Source organism: Lagenorhynchus albirostris, chromosome 15 (genome assembly GCF_949774975.1).
Source record: "Lagenorhynchus albirostris chromosome 15, mLagAlb1.1, whole genome shotgun sequence".
Taxonomy (NCBI): Eukaryota; Metazoa; Chordata; class Mammalia; order Artiodactyla; family Delphinidae; genus Lagenorhynchus; species Lagenorhynchus albirostris.
The window spans coordinates 37,914,984-37,922,029 of NC_083109.1; the positions used below are offsets into that span (position 1 = coordinate 37,914,984).

The window sequence follows — 7,046 nt, forward strand, 5'->3', positions numbered from 1 at the left end:
AGTTTAGGCCCCCAGTACCTCTACCTGGGAATGCTGCAATAACGTCTTAATCCATCTTCCCAAGTTGACACTCCCCTCCCTTGAATCCATCATACACGCTGCTGCTACCAGATTCATCTTTTGGCATCTGATCTTCTGACTCACCTGACCATCTTTAATCCTTGCACAGATTGAATTTGCTGACAGTAGTGGTTTTGTATGTGGTCTCCCGAATGAAATCTTGTCCAGGAAGTCTAGTAGGTCAACTAGACAAAAGCAGTCTGGTCTGGTCACACCAGGAGAGTATCCCGGATCATTGCCCATTCTGTATTCCTAACACCCAGAACTCAGCAGAAGAGATTTTGAATAAATGCCAGTTTTCTGAGCCTCCTAGTCATGGTCCTCTGAAATCTCCTCCCAGCTTACTTTTCCATCTTATTTCCCATTTGTGTCCACTATGTCCCCAACAGTTGAGTGAAAGGGAACTGTTATTTCCATATACTCTGTTTCCCCACTTTGTATCCTCTGCTCATATGAATAGAATTCTCTTCTGTTTAGTTTACCCTCCTTCCATCTGCATATGTCCAAATCCTGTCTTTTAAGACTCACACAGGGAACTCTACTCAGTACTCTGTAATGACCTATATGGGAATAGAATCTAAAAAAAGAGTAGGTGTATGTATATGTATAATTGATTCACTTTGCTGTACACCTGAAACTAACACAACACTGTAAATCAACACTACACCAATAAAAATCAATTAAAAAAAGAAAAAGACCCACTCAAAGTCTTCCTCAATCAATTCCCCCCTTACCTCTAAGTAATTTCCATTCTCCTCAACTCCGTATTGTCCACTGAGTCCCTCCTAGGCATGTATCACTTCCTGTTTTATTTACTAGAATTATTTAGTGTCAGTTTTCTCTCCCCTTACAGACTGTGAGTAAAGTCCCAGAAATCAGGGTAATTAATGGATTTGCTCTTGTATTCTTTCTCAGGGACAGGGACATATCTTAATCTTGTTGCACACAGTTATTTGCTGAACAAATACCCGGTTTGTGAGCCTCTTGAAGGAAGGGATGAGGGCTTCATCATTACTGTTCACTTCCCATCATGCCTTGCGCAGGGCTGGGCTTACAGCAGACTTCGTATTGAGTATATAAAACTGGTAGGCACTTTATTTTACTTTGCAGCTGTAATATGCTTTCTTCCCTTTTCAGATGTCTTTTGGAAGCCACTTATGGAAGACCCTCTGGAGAGCCACAAAAGAGCAATTTGTTCTTCCAGCATGGAGGTAATGGGAACAATATTGGTATCGCCATTTTGTTTCTGGCATTCATAGGCTAAAAGAGGTAAAATGGATTTCAGACAATTAGAGGCAGAATCTTAAAATGCGTTTCCTTGTTATGCCTCTTCCATCCTAGATCATCTTTCCAGTAAGTATTTTGTGGCATGTTCCTTTTGAGGTCATTTACTGCATGTCACTGTCTTTAGGGCAGACCTTCTGAAAGGGTCTGGAAAGAATCTGAACTAATGGTGTGGAACTTTTATAGTTATGCATCTCTAGCGAGGTGTATAAAGGGTTTGAGTTGAAAGAGTCCGAAGGACTGTGGCAATAAGCTTCTGGTAAGGGCAGTGGGAAGTCTGAAGGAATAAATTAAAGTACCAGATGCCCTCTACACTGCTCCATTTCTCAGCGTGAGTCAGTCCCAACTTCCCAGCTTGGGTCACAAGTTTATCTTCTCTAAGGGCTGTGAAAGCAGCCGCAGTGGCAGGGGATGATGGATGGAGTTGTTCTGAGGAAGGGTGTGTGTGGAAGATCTGTTGGGGTCTTGAAATTTCCCAGGAAGGTTCAAGAATTTCTTGTGGTCTAAATTCAGTAAATGAAAAAAAAAAAAAGGGTGGGGTGGGGGAGGTTTGACATAAATCATTTGACTTAATTGTATACATTTCAGTATTATGTAGGAAAATTTGATCGTGAGTATGAAGTAATAAGGGGTAAGATTTTTGTGATCCCTATTTTTTAAAATTGAAAAGAAAACATATAATTAATTATTTCAATTAAAAGTGTAATTAAATGCAAGTTACCATTCCTCATTTATATTTTTTTCTCTTAAAGGCTTACATCTCTTAAAGCGCACAGGCTTAGAGATATGCCTGTTCTAACCTGTTCCTCAATCCTTTTGCTGTTGGAATTGCCCTCAGTTTTCCATTGATAAGAAAATCAGGTAATTTTCAATAATAACTCACTATCTTATGAAAATGGAAATAATGTGCATATATCTTGAACCAACGATTGGACATTTTATTGTCATTTCTTTGGTTACAATATTCATAGTAATCATATGTAAATGTTGGGCCTATTCATAGACACTACCATCTAAGAATGCTTAAAAAGACCTAGGAAATAAAATAAATGAATCTTGGTTGGAGGTGGAATTCAAAGATCTCTTAACATTTCAAATAGAATGACATCACAGTATTTATCTCTAACATTGAATATGCCTTATAAAGCAGGGATTAACAATGCTGTTTGAGTTTTATTGCTTGGTTTAAATTTCAGCTTCTCCACTAATTTATCTGTGTGAACTTGGTCAAGTCACTTAACTTTTCTGTACCTGAATTTCCTCATCTAAAAATAAGTACAGACCATGTCTGTATTAGTTAGCTTTTACTACAATAGTGCTGCGTAACAAACAGCTCCCTCTGCAGTCTCAGTGGTTTATGACCAGAAATATTATTTTCTTCCTCAAGAGTCTGTAGGTCAACTATGCAGCTTGTTCTAGGCTGAAAGGTGGGTTCAGTTCTACTTCACAGATACCAGGCTGAAAAGGAAGTAGTTCTGAGAGGGGGATGTTAGGAGCATAAGAGAGGGAGCCAAACCATTGAACAATCCCACTCAGAGCCTCCACTTGCATTAATTCATATTTCATTGGTCAAATAAGTCATAGGGCCAAGTTCAACATTGGAGGGCTGGGTAATTATGCTTTTCCCATGGAAAGAGGCAGGCAGAATGAGTATTTATTCACCAATAATATCTGCCTCACGAACCTAGTGTTGTTTGAGTGATAATTGATATAATACACATATAGCTCTTAGCACACTTGCTTGTCACATAGTAAAAGATCAATAGTATTCCTTACTATTACTTCTTATAAACAGATGGTTCCATAAGTTGAAAGAAACAAAGAAACTTCTGGAAACCCAGTTAGACCTTACTGAGATTCATGTTCCAACTTGCCCTGAGTCTCTCCTTTATGCCCTACTTCTTGCACTCCTCTTGTAGAACCTGAAAGACTTAGCAGTATGAGAGCAGAGGGGAGATGTTTCTATTTCTCTCTTCCTCATCCAGGCTGGTGCTCACTTGGCCACTGGCTACTACTTTCATAATGGTCCCAAAGTGTCACAAATTTGATTTTCTTGGGACCTATGGTGGTGTGTTGTGAATCTCAGGAAGTATTTAACTGCCATTAATTTCCTTCCTTCCTTCCTTCCTTCCTTCCTTCCTCCATCTTTTCTCTCATTTCTTCTTTTTAAAAATAAAATGAGACTTTTATCAGATGAACAGATTGGATCTCAGTACTTACTATAACTATTGACTCTTATGAATGAATATTTCTTGGAGTCTTGGAAGTGGACACTGGTACAGTGTTTGGGATGCAAGATGTTTATTAAGGATTGGGAAAAAGAAGAAATCAATCTGTGGAAACTGTGACAAAGCCTCAGCCAACCAGGCATGAGCCCTAAGCTAGAACAGCCTTCCAGAGCTCTCCTGAGTTGGGTCAAGATGATCAAGCCTTCAAATTTCTTTCTAGACCATTCATTTGATGTGGGCTGCCCAAAAAGGGGTGTGTTTGGGCTTGGGGACCCTGTGACTGAGGCAGGCCCTGAAGGAGCTGACAGCTGGAGGCTGTGTGCAGAATGCATACCCTGCAGCTGGACAGCAAGCCCTTCCTGAAGAGGGGTCTGTGTGGTGCATTTCCATGTCGACCACAAGTATTGAGCCCATAGTACACATTCAATAATGTTGCTTATGATTATTATTGCTGACTGTCATTGATATTTATGTTTATGTACAGCTTTGCTATCTCAGCCCTCTTCTCGCCCACCTCCACCACTGCCCCCAAACAGCCTATTGCCCCTTCCTTGACATAAGCTCCAAGTGTGCTATTTTCTATTCCAAGGGCCATGATGATAGCAATTCCCATCAGGACCCTTTTGCTGTGAGCTTCTGAGAACACTCTGGCTCCTGCATTCAATTGAGTTTCCAGTCTTAGTTCATCTAAGTTCCAGTAGTAGGGCAGAAAAAACTTTCTAGACTGAAGTGCTTCTCAAAGTCTAAGGTACACATGAGTCTCCTAGGAATCTTGTTAAAATGAAGATTCTGTTCAAGTAGGGCTGAGGCAGGGCTGAGACTCTGCATTTCCAGCAATATCCTGGGTGATGTTGATGCTGCAGGTCTAGGGAACACTCTTTGAGTAGCAAAGTCTAGAACATTGCTCTCTAATAGAACTTCCTGCAATGATGGAAATGTTCTGTATCTACATTGTCCAATACACTAGCCATTAGCCACGTGTGGCTATTCAATATCTGAAATATGGCTAGTGCGGTGGAGGAAATAAATTTAAATTAAATTAAATTTAATTTAATCTTGTTAAATGTGGCTAGTGGTAAATGTACCGGTTTAGAGAACAGGATCCATGGCCTATTTAGCTCGGAATTCCTAGGACATAGCCCAGGACATGGTGTCTCTCAATATATGTTTATTGTGTGCAAGGAACATGTTGGCTAAGGCAGGGAGCTGGGGTGCATGGGAGACACATTCAAATCTGTTCCACTTTATTTTTCCTGGAAACTGTATTTCGAGTGGTGTGGTGTAGCAAGTGGATAAGACCGCAGAGTCCAGAGCTTACCTGTCTGGATTTGAATATGGGCTCTGCTGTTTATTAGCCTTGTCATCTATTTTTTTTTTTTTTTTTGTGGTATATGGGCCTCTCACTGCTGTGGCCTCTCCCGTTGCGGAGCACAGGCTCCGGACACGCAGGCTCAGCGGCCATGGCTCACGGGCCCAGCCACTCCATGGCACGTGGGATCTTCCCGGACCGGGGCACGAACCCATGTACCCTGCAACGGCAGGCAGACTCTCAACCACTGCGCCACCAGGGAAGCCCAGCCTTGTCATCTTGATCCCTGTGCCTCACTCTCCTCATCTGTAAAATGCAAATAAAGGTATACCTCTTTTTATTGTGCTTCATTTTAGTGCATCTCGCAGATGCTACGTTTTTTACAAATTGAAGGTTTGTGGCAACTCTGCGTCGAGCAAGTCTATTGGCACCACTTTTCCAACAGCATTTGCTCACTTCGTGTCTTTGTGTCACATTTTGATAATCCTCACAATATTTTAAAGCTGTTCATTATCATTCTACTTGTCATGGTGATCTGTGATCAGCGATCTTTCTTTTAAATTAATTTTTATTGGAGTATAGTTGCTTTACAATGTTGTGTTGGTTTCTGCTGTACAGGAAAGTGAATCAGCTATACGTATACATATATCCCCTCTTTTTTGGATTTCCTTCCCATTTAGGTCACCACAGAGCATTGAGTAGAGTTCCCTGTGCTATACAGTAGGTTCTCATTAGTTATCTATTTTATACATTGTAGTGTATATATGTCAATCCCATTCTCCCAATTCATTCCCCCCTCTCCCCTTCATTTCCATATGTCCATTCTTTTTTTTTCTTTTTTAACATCTTTATTGGAGTATAATTGCTTTACAATGATGTGTTAGTTTCTGCTTTATAACAAAGTGAATCAGCTATACATATCCCCATATCTCCTCCCTTTTTCTTCTCCCTCCCACCCTCCCTATCCCACCCCTCTAAGTGGTCACAAAGCACCGAGCTGATCTCCCTGTGCTATGCGGCTGCTTCCCACTAGCTATCTATTTTACATTTGGTAGTGTATATATGTCACTCTTTACGTCTGTGTCTCTATTTCTGCTTTGCAAATAAGTTCATCTGTATAATTTTTCTAGATTCCACATAAAAGAGCTATGATACGATATTTGTTTTTCTCTTTCTGTGACCAGTGATCTTTGATGTTACTACTATGACTCAACGAAGCCTCAGTGGATGGCTAGCATTTTTTAGCAATAAGGTATTTTTTAAGGAAGGTATGTTCATTTTTCTAGACATGATGCTATTGCACACTTAATAGGCTACATATAGTGTAAACATAACTTTTACATCCCTGGGAAACTAAAAGATTTGTGTGACTCACTTTGTTGTGATATTTGCTTTATTATGGTGGTCTGGAACTGAACCCACGACATCTCTAAGGTGTGCTTATGAGATAGTGTGTCTCTTATAGGATTGTGGGTGTGCATGGAATGATTTAAACTGTGTGAAGTTCTTAGAAGAGCTCCTGGAACATGCCAAGTTCTCTCATGTACACGTGGTCTTACCAAGACCAACCCCACCTGGGTTAAGCCCTCATGCATCTTGGCCTTCTTTTCACCTTTCAGAAAAGCTGAGCGACTCCTTGAGCTCCACGTCCTCGGGCAGAAGGGTTTCTTTCATGTTGCTGATGCTACTTTGGGACAACTCAGTCTGATTGTGTTGTTAAGCCAGAAGCATTTAACCTAAACCTCCATCCCTTCATGGAGCCAGTTCACCAAAGTGTCTGGTGTGAGGGGGAGAAGAGAGCTGCTGAAACAATGAGGTCAACCCTCCGAACCAAACAGGGTAATGCTAGCTGGCCCGACAGAAGATACGACTGCTAGGAAATTCTGCACCCATGTTTATACAAAACCAAGCAGGAAATGTTTGCCAATGGAATAAATAAAGGAGCTTTCTGGTTACATAATGTTTTGTTGTGCCCCAGTTTGAGGCTGTTTTGGAATCGTGGCTTGGTCTAAGGTTTGAAGTTTGGAGCTCAGTGTGCCCATCTCCTCTTTTGTTGCTTTGTTCTTGATACTTGAAATGTTACTCTTCTCCAGTTCCTCGCGGCCTGAGTTAAAGCTGGACCTGAATGTGACTTCATTGCTTTGCTTAAGACAGCCCTCATGATC

General features: G+C 41.0%; 1 long non-coding RNA gene across 1 annotated transcript; it reads left to right on the forward strand.

The window, feature by feature from the left end:
* The first annotated feature begins 1,136 nt into the window (after window positions 1–1,136).
* Window positions 1,137–6,805, forward strand: LOC132505338 (uncharacterized). Its single transcript, XR_009535370.1, has 3 exons — window positions 1,137–1,271; window positions 2,097–2,205; window positions 6,501–6,805. It is a non-coding gene; the product is annotated as an uncharacterized LOC132505338 (long non-coding RNA).
* The last annotated feature ends 241 nt before the right edge of the window (window positions 6,806–7,046 follow it).